The sequence below is a fragment of the Haliotis rubra genome, unplaced genomic scaffold (genome assembly GCF_003918875.1).
Source record: "Haliotis rubra isolate DU_JTF1 unplaced genomic scaffold, ASM391887v1 Scf1078, whole genome shotgun sequence".
NCBI classification, from domain to species: domain Eukaryota; kingdom Metazoa; phylum Mollusca; class Gastropoda; order Lepetellida; family Haliotidae; genus Haliotis; species Haliotis rubra.
The window spans coordinates 51,383-65,926 of NW_025764979.1; the positions used below are offsets into that span (position 1 = coordinate 51,383).

The window sequence follows — 14,544 nt, forward strand, 5'->3', positions numbered from 1 at the left end:
TTGACCTTCCAGAATGGTTCAAAGTTATAAATGTACCAGATATATTGATTCAACAAAGAATACAAATATATATATATATTTTTATTGATAAATAATGGACATTTATTACGTGAAATAATGCTGTAATTCATCTTCCCAGACCTCCCAAAACCCCACATTACATGACCAGGCCCTTAGAAACAAGATTCTGAAAAAGGAGAAATATGATAGGTATCATATTAATGCAATGAAATCTTTACATGGTCTTTACTTTCTTCCAAAGTGTTTTGGTCTTCACTTTTCCACCAAATGTTGACAGATGTACAGACCATGGACAAAGGCAATACCCATAAGCACACCTGGGGCACTTGGACTTGTGGAAAAGAAAGCATGAAGTTCACCATAATGCAAACTCTAGCAGGTTAGGAAGTCTTTTTACAAGCATGTACCGTATACCAGGAAAATTTCAAGGTACTAAAATTTCGAGGTTTGAGACCCCCAGAGCTTTCAAGGTGATCTAATTTTCGAGGTTTGGGGACCTAAAATATATAAATATTTTAGACAATTTTAATTTCAATGTTAGAAGAAAGTGGCCAGAAACATCACTTTCAAACATGACGCCATTTTTTCTCAAACGATATTGTTTTCCTAACAACTATATAGGCATGTATGCATGGGTCTCTGCTGAAACTATATTGTTGTTGGCCAGAGAGTGACATCAAGTGTATTGACAGTTGGTTTGATTTACCTAATTTTTGTAATGCATGTTATTCTGGACCAACAATTACAATTAAATAGTCTTGACACCGCATTTCTGTTGTTTGTTTATTCAGGCCGTTCAGGGTCACTGAACGTTAAGATTAGTTTGAAGTTCGGAAAAATTCATGGATATAATATTTTTGAGGTTGCGTTTCTAACCTCGAAAACCTCGAAAATTAGATACCACGAAAATTTCCGTGTATACAGTATTAATATGTGTTACATTAGTCCTTTCTAAATGGCATTGTATAATCATTAGTCCTTCAGTTCAGACCAGTGGCTTCTTTCTTCATGAGTGTCAGAATGTAAAATATGATGACAATTTACCCAAATTATTAACTTACCCAAAACAGATGTCTGGCTTTGTTTCATACTTTACAGACTGCAACTTATTATGAGTTACATGATTAACTTTCCAAAAACTGCTATTTGGCTGTTTCATATTTTATAGTCTGCAACTCAAACATTTGAAACACTACTGTGGAATATATATCAAAAACAAACTCTAAACTTCTTTAAAGTAAACTTTCCAATCTGTATATGACCTTTATTGAAACAATAAGAAAAACTTAGATGTTGGTAAAGTAGATCTAACCTGGCAATTATACGAGGGCCTATCAAAACATTTTGAGCCTAAAATACTTCTGATATGTGCATGATAAAAATAACTGTATGATATTGAAGAATGGTTTACATCATTCACATAAACGTAATATTGACAAGCACATGTCGCTATTTTCAGGTCATGTGACATCTAATCAAATGTACCCCTATTGAAATGGCAGAAATGGACATGTTATTTTTATCAAACACATATCAGAAGTATTTTAGACTCAAAACTTTTTTATAGCTGCTTGTAACTAGCTTTTGAGACCAATAGTGTTTACTTGTAAACTCGGGCAAAACTTAGAAAGAATACGAATAGCTGCATAAACCAATAGATCAGACTATAGATGGCAATTTGGTCGCTCTGCCAGTTATGACTCACCTGGCATGAAATGCATGTGCTGCCTACAGGCACAAGTGGGCATCTCAAAGATATTTTGTGCTTTTTCATGTGTGTTGACTATGTCTCATCTATTGATTAACATCTTACGTGTCTTTCTTTCATAAAGTTTACGTTGAGATATGTAAAAGAGTATGATACCCGATAACCATAGAAACGCATCGTATTAAATGTCTCAAAATATATAGGTGGCATGACCACCCAGTCACGAAGATCGACAGGACTGTAGATTGTTATGACATGCCGTGTACTTCCCCAGTATAATTGCCCTAAAGGATTATCTTATCTTAGCTGATATCTCTATCCCCCAGCCCGACCCCAATGATCGTCTGCGACACCCGTCCAGGTTTTGCTTTTGAGACGAACCCTCCTATCTGTTTCTTTTTATAGTGATAGTGAGACTCCATGGTAGCTACATCCTTCATAGTTTCCTTCATAGTTTCAGCATGAAAGTTATTATTTTTTACGCCAGCTGTTGTTCATAATGAAACTACGACTAATTTCAAATTGGGCATTTAAAAAGTGCCCTTTGTAATACAATATCATCGCACACTAATTTGCATAAAGCCATTGTCTGTTCCAAATAAATCGTTTTGGACTTAGAAAAAACCGCATTGCTCATTTCTGCACTAATCTCTCCTCAGTAAAGTCCTTTTTCTACGTTTCCTATGTCCCTACCACTGAGACTGTAGTTATGCAGAACTTAGTTTAACAGATATTTCACACTTGCACATATCAACTTCATAAATTGTAGAGATAAATGAGAAAATACAGTTTTTTCTATTTCCGACAGTACTTTAGTAACATAGTTTCTTCAGCAGATCTGTGGTATGAAATCTTGCTTACATCATTTTTGTGGAATTTGGTATCATAAGTGTCAATCAATACCCACCAGAAAAAACAAAAAAAACATAAAAACACACATTTATGTATCTGTTTTTGGTATTTTTAATTGATTATGAAAACAGAAATGATTAATGTTACATCTCTGCAAGGTCTATACTCACACTTTAAAGAAGTCCTTACATATTCATGCATTCTGGAGTTCTGTGTAAATCTGCTTGTCTTCATTCCTGTCCCCAAGGCCATCATACAGATTACTGTCTTCTGTTGACATAATCAATAATGACATCATCATCACATCACCGCTTGATCTAATCAATGTATAACCTCTGATTCATGGCTGCTAAGTAATAATGACCAGATACATGTTTTGTATATGAAATGTATAATAGTGAATTTGGAATGAAGGACCACAAGCAGATTAACCCAGTTCATATATATACGATTAAGTCAATTACGAACTGTCATCAATGTATGATGCTTGTACTCACCATTGCCGGTTGGTTGTTGGGGTGGTATGTTCCTTGAAAAGAATTTTCAAAAGTATTTCATTGATTGATAACTCATCTCACATTTGTTTAGATAACTGATCACTATCCTGTATCAGTGTAGTAGGGTGTATGGTTGGAAATTTGGGAGAAAATCCAGAATGAATGGAATTTTAATCAGCAAGGGATTTATCTAAAATCCAAAGCTAAGAGCCTTTGACAGGAAAATTGGTGGGAAATGTTATTTTTTTTCACAGCTGATCTTTTAAAAGTTTTTATTTTCTTATCTTTAGTGGTATTTTAATGCTGAAGTGTAAAAGCAAGTCTCTTCCTCAGTCACTGTCACATCAGCAGTAAGTGTATGCACGTGAAATAGGAACCTTTCAATTCCCAATTAAATTTTTTTACTTACTTGGGGCCAACTGAAGGCCTCATAGCAGGTCTACATACGTACCCTTCTGGGTAAGCATTTTAGAAATATCGTTGACATTTAATAGTGTTCATAAATTTGTGAACTACGACACTTAACCAATAAGTTATTAAGTTTAGGAGGCATTTGGTTTACTTCTTATATCCCAGAAAATGATAACAATTATGTATATGCAGTACATTTTTAAACGTGTAAATCAGTTGATTTGGGACATCATGATAGCATTTGTTGTAATGTAAGTATCGGTTATCAAAGATGTTTGGGATGTCCTGAATGTGTGGAAAAACATTAAGGACAGCTTGATGTAACTTCGTAATGTTTCATAATCAAATGAAAATCTGCTTCTCTTGATGCCCATAATGAGGCAGGGGCATTCTTGTATGATTCAGAGGTTATTGTACAATCTATCGAAGTATTCTTAACACTTTGAATATGACTCTTACTTTTAATTTAAGTGGTCGTCCCAAGTCTTCAAGACTGAGAGAAACATTGTGACAAGCTTCATAACTACTATAACATTTGGGCCTCTATTATATAAAAAACATTTTTTGGGAATGAAAAGCTGCATCTTATCACTATCAATAAATAACCATCATCACTTAGAATGCTAAAGTTTTTATAAAAATACAATTCACAGCCTAGATTGTCAAGGCTGTGAATTGTATTTTTATAAAAACTTTGTTTAGGAGACATACTCACATTGGTATTGCAATTTGTCCTCCTTTGCCTAAGATAAGAAAAGTAGTAAAATTAAGTTTGTAGTGCAATCAAATCAATTATTTTTGACAAAATATCACAAAACTGTGAAACCATTAAATAATTTGGTCCAGACACGATTATTTACAGGGCCATCACATAGCGTGAATATGGCATGAAACAACAAGCAGTAGAAGTTAAGACCCTGGATGCCGAGGTTTTTTTTTAGGCCTAAGTCTTGTTGGTGAAAGGCCATGGGTATAGAGGCCAAATTTGGTATTATTCTAGACAGTGAACAATGAATATAATCATTTCTGCATTTATGGTAAACATTTTATGCTGTACCTTGTCCATAAACATTACAAATATAATCATTTTAAACCAACCTTGTTTCGCAATGAACTGTAGTCTTCGATAAAGAACTATTGAAACTGTGGTAAGAATGATGATAAAAGGAAAACAAATTCCAATTCCAATTCCAATTCCAGTTCCGATTCCTGTTAGAATTGCACAGTTTTCTGCAGCATGTTGTGCTAGAAAGAGAATATTAAAGGTTTACTTTAATCCAATGTTACCAATTCATAACTGTAGTTAACACAATTTTAACAGCTAAAAGATTCAATATATTAGAAGAAATTATGTTAAGAAATTATGACATCATTTTTCCCTTAACAAAGCAAAATATACTGAACAGCAAAAGAAATGCAAGACTTGCTTTTTGTCAAGTTTTGAAATAGAAGACAAACAAAATTATATCTAATCACTTATTCTATAGAATGGAATAGAATAGAATAGAACAGAACAGAATAATACTTTAATGCCTTTTCAGGAGTTTGTGTTACATCAGCAGAGCTACTGACACATTAGAGAGATACCAAACATATTTACATAACTTCTTTGATTTAGGTATCTTCACATTTGTGTAAGAGAGATATGGTACTTGGAATAAAGAATGTACGGGCTCTCTTAGTTTTCACAATTGGAACTTTGTAGCGGTGGCCTGAAGGGAGGAGGTTGTATTCCGAATTTAAGTAGTGAGTGCGGTCAGATATGATTTTGACAGCTTGATTCACGATTTGCCGCTCATATATTGATGATAAACATTCAAATCTGACTCCAGCGATTTTACTTGCAGTGTTAACAATTTTGTCTATTTTAGATTTGAGATGAAGTGAGAGAGACCCGTACCAACAATGGAAGGAAAATGTTAAAATACTTTGAATAAATGCTACATAAAAAGATGACATCATAGATGGGTTAACATTAAAAGATCTCAGTTTACGCATGAGATGAAGACGTTGTTGACACTTTATGTAAAGGGCTTCAGTGAAAGAGTTCCAGTTCAGCTTAGAGTCAATGAAAGTTCCCAGATACTTATACTCCGACACTGTCTCAACAAATTCACCGTTGATTATCACTGGAAGCATTTCTGTGGGTTTACTCCGAAAGTCAATTATCAATTCCTTTGTTTTTTGTGACATTTAAGAGTAAGTGGTTTTCTGCACACCAAGTCGTAAAATGATTAATGTCCTCTTTATACAGTTCTTCAGAATCAGAGTCGTTCAGTTTGCCGACAATTGCTGCATCATCTGCAAACTTTACAGTTGAACAGGTTGAATTCGAGCTTGCACAATCATTAGTGTAGAGGGTGAAAAGAACAGGAGATATTACACAGCCTTGTGGTGCACCACTATTGGTGGTCCGTTTACTCGATACAGCCCCATTAACTTTCACGTACTGCTCTCTGTCCACAAGAAAGTTTTCGATCCACTTGATGAGGTATGAGTTAACGCCCATGTCTAACAGTTTCTGTATCATGATATGTGGCTGGATGGTGTTGAACGCAGATGAAAAGTCAACGAAGAGGATCCTGATGTATGACTTAGGTATCTCTAGATGTTTATAGACATTATTAAGGAGTGACAGTGTGGCATCAATAACTCCTCTTCTTGACCTGTAGGCTTACTGAAGCGGCTCCAGTATTTCGGCAACTTCCTGTCGGAGATGTCTCAACAAGATGCATGCCAGCGACTTCATTGCTATAGATGTGAGAGCAACTGCCCTGTTGTTGTTGAGTTGTTTAGGTTGTGTCTTTTTAGGAACTGGTAAAATTTCTGATGTTTTCCAGACCGAAGGAATAACGTGTGTATTCACTGAGAATTGAAACAATCTAAGGTAAACTGTACACAGCTGAAGCCTGCACTCCTTCAACGCAATGCCGTCAAGGTTGTCCGGTCCTTTTGCTTTTCTGATGTTAATTCTGGAGAAACTTTGAACGACGTCAGCTTCTGATATATGGATACGACTTTCACTATCCTGTACGGCTTCACTAACTTGAGCTCTCTCATTGGTAAAGTCGTGACAATCAAAGCGGCTGTAGAAAGTGTTGAGGTCCTCAGCAAAGGTCTTATTATCCCCGACATTGGTTGTCTGTCGTCGCCTGCTCTTGCCAATCATCGTATTCACGCCTTGCCAGGCTTGTTGCAGGTTTGCTGAAACTGTCTCACAACTTTGTCTTTGTACGCTAGTTTACACTCACAAGCTTTAAGATTGATGTCCTTCTGTATGCTTTTGAGTTTTATTCTATCTTTTTTCATGTATGCTCGTTTCTTTTCGTTTAATAAAGATTTCATTTCTTTGGTGATCCAGGGCTTGTTGTTTGGGAAAATTCTGATTTCTTTTTCTGGTATTATGTTGTTGACACAAAAATTTATATAATCCGTAATGATGTCACACATTCCTTCTAATGTTTGTTCTGCATCATAGAACATGTCCCAATCCATACACGCTAAACATCCTTGTAGGGTATCAATACTTTCTTTGTTCCATGATTTGACAGTCTTAACAAGAGGCGTCTCTGTTTTTAACTTTTGACGATATGTGGGCAGCAAATACACAGAATTATGGACCGAAGCTCCTAGAGGTGGTTTACTATATGATTTGTAGGCGTTCTTGATGTTACCATAACACAAGTCAAGGATCTTGTCTTTCCGTGTACAACATGTTACATACTGATTGTAGGTGGGGAGCACAGACTTCAGGGTACATCCATTACAATCTCCAAGTATGAATTTCGGCGCATCAGGACAAATCAGCTCTAGGGATTGAACATGATTATGAACTACATCAGCAGCTTGTTTGTTATCGCCACTGGGTGGTATGTAGACACTCACAGCAAATATATGACCAAATTCACGTGGTAGATAAGTAGGCCGCATAGACACTGATAGAAGTTTGATGTTTGGTGAACTTATCCTTTCTCTCACAAGATACATACACCTCCTCCAATAGATTTCCCTGGAGCATCTGAATCTCTGTCTAATCGAACTGGAGTACCAAATCCTTCCAAATAGAGGGTGTTACTGTCCATGGAGGGTGATAGCCATGTCTCCTTGAAACATAGAATGCAACTGTCTCTGAATTCCTACAAATATTTTGTGCTTGCCGAAAGTTCGTCAAGTTTATTCTTAAGAGATCTCACGTTTGATAATAGAAAAGTTGGAAGAGGTGGTCTTGATTTGCGCGCCTGAACTCATCGGCGGACTCCTCACTGCTTACCTCATTTTTCCTAGTAACTTTTGATCCTGAATTTGAATTTGAATTATTCCCCTTGCCTGATGCACTTTCCGGGGGCAAGTCTCTAAGTCCTTACAATTCCAACGCGGTTTCCTGCAGTGCCAGCAGCTCTTCACGTCCATACTGGTGCCAATGACGTCCATCTTGGTTCGCCATTACGGAGTCATCTAAAGGCCTCCAAGACGATGACACGCAGTGGACAAATATACTTAGCGCCATCGCTAAAATCACACACCGGTGGAATCCACCCATACTTGCAGGGTTGTTAAGCACAAAATACAGTTCCTCAAAACTTACTGACTTGTGTAAACATAAAAACAATGGGAACTCTGTTGATGTCTGTCACCAGCAGAGCAGCACCATCTATCGCCAAAACACTGTCAATTTAACAGCTAAAAGTTGCTGATGACATTGCATTGCAATAAGTTCAAATTGATCAGTCTGTCAAATGGAGATACCCCTGAATGCGAAAAGTGACAGTCTCTTTAGTAGCATATGTATGGCCCCAGTTAGATTGCATACAGGCCATGCACCAGGCCAGTGGTTCCACTTGAACACCAATCTCTGTTCCAAATGTGCAAGTGTGAGTGGCTGTCTACCTGCAGCAATCCTACGTCAAATTTCATCCCAGACATGTTCCATGGGAGCCATATCCAGGGAAAGAGACAGTCATGAAAGAACGTTAATGTTGTTCTGAGCCAGATAATCCATCGACACCCTTGCTGTGTGAGGATGTGCGTTGTCCTGTTGGAAGAGCTGTAATTGGGGATGTATAGCACACATGGGAACAACATGAGGCTGAAGAACATGATCCCTGTACACAACAGCAGTTACACGATGTCAGAAGACGTGAATCTGGGACCTGTGATTGTAACTGAATGCCCCCCAGACCATCACACTGTCACCACCCCATCTGTTTGCCTGTCTGACACAACAATCAGCATAGCGCACATTTCGCCGACGCCAAACACATAAACAGATGCCCGAAGACAACGTCTAATCATATCGCTGGACACTGCTCCCCTTGGCCCATGAACTAAGGCTGCTGTTACTGTTGCTACTTGAGTTTGGTTCCTTAGATGAATGACCCGGATGAACCATCTTCGCATGAGTTGTCACTCGAGGCCATCTGGTACAGGTATGATCAGCAGCAGACCAGGTTTGCTGGTGACATTGAGCATATCGTGTAATGGTGGTAAGATGACAGCCCAATTGCCCAGCTACAACGGTTGCAGCGCTACCTTCTTCTATGGCCATTCCCCTCTGCTCAGTCATTAAGTCTAGGCTCGTTTGTGTGGCGTATACACCTCCTTACGTCAATACTGAACTATGTTTTGACACAAACCTTTATAAAGGATACCTCAGAGTGCAATGCATGCTTTCCATCCAGAACTGTCAATGCATGTGCTAAAATTATGGATTTGCTGCACTGTGTTTGTGTTTGTGCGAATGTTTCGTGTGTACGTCAAACTGCATGACATCATCTCATTTGGAATCATTTCGTCTCTTTACCATGAATGTTCCATAAATATGAACGCTTACTTTTATGAGATTTTATTTTTTCTCGAAACTTCTGAATGATAAATGTGCTCACAATTTGTTAACCATAAGTAACAAATGAAATTATAAAATTATCTTAATAATAATAATTAGTCCATTTGTAATGCGCTAAATCAACACCTACAGCATGCTCATAGCGCAGACAAGATAGCATATAGGAGTCACTTGTAATACATAGAGAAGAGATATGTCTTTAGGTTTGCTTTGAATTGTGACTGTTGGGCTTGTTCTAAGGTGAGCGGGTAAGTAATTCCAGGTCATCGCGGCTGCCACTTGAAATGAGTGAAAAACCATAAGATTTCAATTTCCATTTTTAAATGTGAAGTAAGTTTTTGTCACTGTAGTGAAGCTGTCAGCATGGAAGTTTTGGTTTGAACAATTCTTTGAGATAGGCTGGAGAAGTGCCGAATATGCACTGGTAGACAAGGGTTAAAACATTAAAGTTTTTATGGGCAACCAGTGTAACTGTTTTAGAATAGGGGTCATGCTTGAGAACTTTGGTGCTTTGCTCACAATACGTGCAGCAATATTTTCTATGCGATGCAGACGGTTTAAGAGCTCGTGGGGGATGTTTAAAAGCAAGCTATTACAATAGTCTATTCTGGAACGAATGAGGGAAGGGGTGTATTTTTCAGATGGTTCGGATCTGATAATAACAGGACTTGCAGATCTCCGATACTTGTCTTTCCATTGAAAGGTGTGACTGTAAGTATACTCCTAGATCTTTTACAGAAGTTAAGATGCAAATCTCAGTTTCCCCAATAGTGAGATGGCTGATGTTCACCTTTGACACACAGGCTTTAGGGCCTACAAGCATAGCCTTTGTCTTGACCTCATTTAGTTTTAGCATATTGTCATTCATTCATGACTTTACTGAAGAGCAGCAGTCCTCAAGATTTGTCAATGGTGATGTGTCGCTAGCTGGGAGAAAGCTGTCAACCATCTGGCTGTCGTCAGCATATAGATGATGAAGTACCTGGTGATTGCTGATCACCTCCTCCTGTTGCCTGGTATACAGGGTGAAGAGTAACAATCCCAGAACAGAGCCCTGCGGTACTCCGTAGTCAACTGTAAAGGTGGAGGAATGAGACGTCTTGATGACTACTGACACATAGGTGTTTCCATATAGACAATGGTGTAGATATAGAGTACAAACAAAATGCCTCCAAAAAGACAACTATCGCAAGACCAAGTGGAAGAGATTCGCAAGATGCGTGGACAAATCTCGGCACAAGAAAAGAAACGATTTGGCATCGGTAGAGAAGGCGATGTGTGGAATGCAGCCTATTTGGAAAAAAGTATTGTAGTAGGGTATACGAACCATGCGTTTGTTTTTTCGTCCGGGCGTGTGCCCTACTTTCCATACCACAAATTCCAAGAAAAGCAGTTGGAATACGAAAACGGGCTTAGATGAGTCTACGACTCCATTCATCCTTTGCAACCCCAAGCCCGCGACTGTGCATCTGCAAAAATACTAGGCGAGCTGTCGGGTCTGTCTAGAAAACTATACAATTGGGGCAAGACCTGACTATTTGCTGTCGGCTATGGAAACAGTCTGTGGACTTGTACTTCTTGTGTTGTAGTTTCTATTCGTACGCTTCTAGCTTTCTTTTTGTTTGGCGTTATGCGAATGGGCCCTGGACTACACAGAGCTGGGCTTTGCTTTGTCAACAGATCTATATGGGAATGTGTACATCGTCTTTTGGCGCTCCATTTTCGTCCACCGCTTGTAGATACAGGATAGTTCACTTGGTCCCACGATTTTGTTTTGCAAACCTGTGGATGGCATAGATCCCTTCTGGAAAGTCCACACATTTCTGGATGGCGGCCTTTTTGGCGGCGATATCTGGGCGATGGATTTCGTAGCCCTTTGTAGTTCTAGATATTCTTCGTATTCCGACATGTTCTCTATTTCCTCTATCTTCCTGCGCTCGTGCAGATACTCCTTTCCCATAGGAGATGCAACTACCTGTATTTTCTTCCAACGAATCTCTTTGCAGGTTTTGTTGAAGAATGATCTTTCGGAGGATTCGATCTCGATTTGCAGGGTGTGTTCATTCACTTCGTATCGAGAGAAACCCTCTTCTACCAACCAATACGTTTGTCGCTCGAAACAGTCTGTTTTCGTTCTCTCGTAGTAGGCGTTGTGTTGTCGTAGTACTCTTTCTAGCCCCGCCGTAGTCCAAAACAGTGCTCGTATCGCCTGTTGCCGATTGGAGACGATGCATGTGGAACAGTTGGTGGTTCGAAAGCTGAGAATACCATATCGACCGGGTATTGCCCCTATTTTGTTTGTATCTGTATTGCGGAGAGCATTTTCCACAAGCAGTTGGGATTGTCTTCATTTTTGGATGTATGCTGTGGCTTCTGCGAAACTATCTTGCAGAGCTTCATCTCCTTTTTGTGTAGTTCTGCTCAATCTTCCCAGATTTGTATTTCCTTTTGTAGTGCCTTTTCGGCTCTTCGTTGCCAATTTTCTGCTTTCTCGGACTCAGTAGCTCCAGCAATTTCCTTCCTTGTGTTTTTGTAGACAGAGTAGAAATTTTGCAATTGGCAGCTATGTTCGGCATTTCTTGGAAAGGTTGGTCGGATCTTTCTCTGCCCAGCTTTTGGTATTTTTTCTGCCTCCATTGCCATTGGATGTGTGGAGTTGTCAGGAGAAATATGTCTGGATCCATGCCAGTTGGATGTAGAGCTGTTGGCTTCTTGCTGGCAGCTAGCACTGTCTTGGTGTCCTCGCCTTTGGCATAGCATCGGAGTGGGCCTAGTTGCACTGTATCTCCTTCTACCGATAGGATGTCCACGCAGAATATTGGAACCCTTCGAAGTCTCTTATGGCCCAGTCGATGTTTTTTTCCCAGGATTCTGTGTTGGTTGGACGAATGTGTTCTGCAGAACCTGTTTTCGAATGTGCGTACCACGCGATGAAGATTGTTTGCTGTGGACGGTCGGCTAGGACCAAACAGCGGTCCATCTTTTCTGCGAGATGAAGCCACTGCGTTGCTGGTGGTTGTATTACCATCGCCTGCTGCCGAAACCCGCTCCAACACATCTTGCAAAACGTTTTCTGCTCTGTTGGTGGACATGTCGGTTTCTTGGCAGACGTGCAGGGACACTTCTAGATGCGTTGTTGTACGTCTAGGTGGAGAAAGGTTTTCCCGAGATGCTCGTTTGGACAATACACATAGTTGGCAAGATGGCCGCCAATCGGTTCTCGAGTTGCAAACGACTTGGTGCGCATCGTTTTGCTGGACTTTGTTGTCTCTACCCATGTGCATACATGGTTGCCGACCGAGTGGGTGTTGTCCAGGATGGTGGGTTTTCCGCTTTCGATAGCTTCCACGAGATCGCCTTTTTCGACAAATCCATGTTGGCTACAGAGGAATTGCACGAGCTGTTTGCGGTCTAGGACGCCGGAATAGTCTCGGGTGTAGTCGATGCTGTAGATCCTTAGTCCATTGCCTTGTAGTTTTGTTTCTAGATTGGACAATTTCTCTTGGAGTCAGTCGATCGCAATTTCGGAGACGTCCACTTTGGCCACAAAGACTGCAAAAGGTGTTTCGTCGTCATTTTGGGCTTTCCATGCTCCTAGCGATTTCTGCCATGCTTTGCTTTTGATCTTTTGGATCGTGCTGGCAATAGCTCCTGCACTCGTCTTTTGCGTAGTATCCAGTGGAGTAGTCCAACGATTTTTTTTTGCGTGGCTGTGCTCTCCCGTCGTACACTGGATGCTTCCTTTGTGCTGCACAATGTCTTTGCTAGATAGATAGCCAAACATTTAGAGGTTGTCGACAAAGGCTGGTTGCAGGTGGGTTTTCCCGAGATTTCCCGACGAGATAGCCTACAAGGTTATTGTCGTGTGTGTTTTCCAGTAGGAAGTGGTGTGCGATCGATTTGCTGCATCGAATGCCCATTTTCTTGGAAAGTTGCTGCAATTTGCTTTCCCATGGTTGTTGTTGTCGGAGTATATCCTGTATACTGTAGCAACTCCATATGTCTAATTGGAAGTACGAGCAACCTTGGTTATACCAGTGTTTTGCAACCTGTCTTGGTATCGGGTCGAAAATGGGGTGGCGGTTGCTGAAACAATGGGTAGCCCTAGCGAAAATACTTCTTCTTAAAGAGAAAGAGTATTATAAGATTGGGGTACAGGCCACTGGCACATCGAAGGATGTCTCTCGCTATTTTTTAAGGGGGGCTGGGGGGCTTAGTTCCCATAAATAAGCCTCAAAGCCGCATCTGCGGCAGTACCCCTCTCTAATACTACTCGGAGTGGGGGTGGGGGGGGATGCAATATACTTAGAGTACAATCATCAACTGTCATGTTTAGAATTCAGATATTGAACAATAGACAACTGCCTTTTTAATTAGTCATGCACTAATCAGGTCAATCAATAAATGTTCCATGTATAGCTAGTTTGTTGGCTTATTTTCACACTTAAGGACACAGATTTTCAAAGCTTGATACTTAAGTTTGATAAACAAAAGATACGGTACATTCTAACTTTTTATACTATATTGTATCCAGTAATAAGTAGATTATTTTAGAGAAATATTGTATGTATATTATTTTCGCCTGATCGTGACCAAAAGTGTCATAACTGACTTCTTTGAGAGGCATTTTAGAAGTTTTAAAGATGAAGGAAAACCACGTTCTATGGATAATCAACTTCTTTATTGCAATGAGTGCAACATTTTGGTGTAGGTACTAACACTGTTATCAAGTAAGTGAGAGGATTCCCATTGAGATCATAGTTTAGTCATGGATGGCACAAGGGTACAGGTTCTTGCCAAGTAATAATCAGAAGATCATCATAAAGATAATCCCATCCACATATGAAAAGCAAAGGAAAAGTCCATTTTTTTTACATTGGTAACATAAATGTAAATCCAAATAATGCTCCCATTGATCACGTGATTTTAGCTCCAGTCCATAAATAGACAAGCCAAGCAGGAAATATAGCAAGAAATAAGAACTTGAAACTATGTTTTTGATTCGCATTACTCCAGAACCTAGATTGATCATACCATCATTTGTGAACAAGTCTGAGTTACTGACCAAACCTCAAGCATTTGGGGAAGGTGAAATTCCTGTTTGGTATGGAGAACTTTTGCTTGTATCAATGGTGTCTTGCATATATCTGAACTTAGTACCTGATACCCTGCAAACCTTCACAAAACTAGATTGATCATGAAACTTTTCTCAT

The 14,544-nt window shown here is 39.5% G+C and overlaps 1 protein-coding gene across 2 annotated transcripts in view; it reads right to left on the bottom strand.

Moving 5' to 3' along the window:
* Positions 1–4,677: 4,677 nt before the first annotated feature.
* Positions 4,678–14,544, bottom strand: part of LOC124280715 (hemicentin-2-like) — a 56,177-nt gene continuing 46,310 nt past the window's right edge. For both annotated transcript variants that reach the window (XM_046716702.1, XM_046716708.1), the window contains one exon: positions 4,678–4,734. The gene's annotated coding sequence lies outside the window, so the exon portion shown is untranslated. The remainder of the gene's footprint in view (positions 4,735–14,544) is intronic.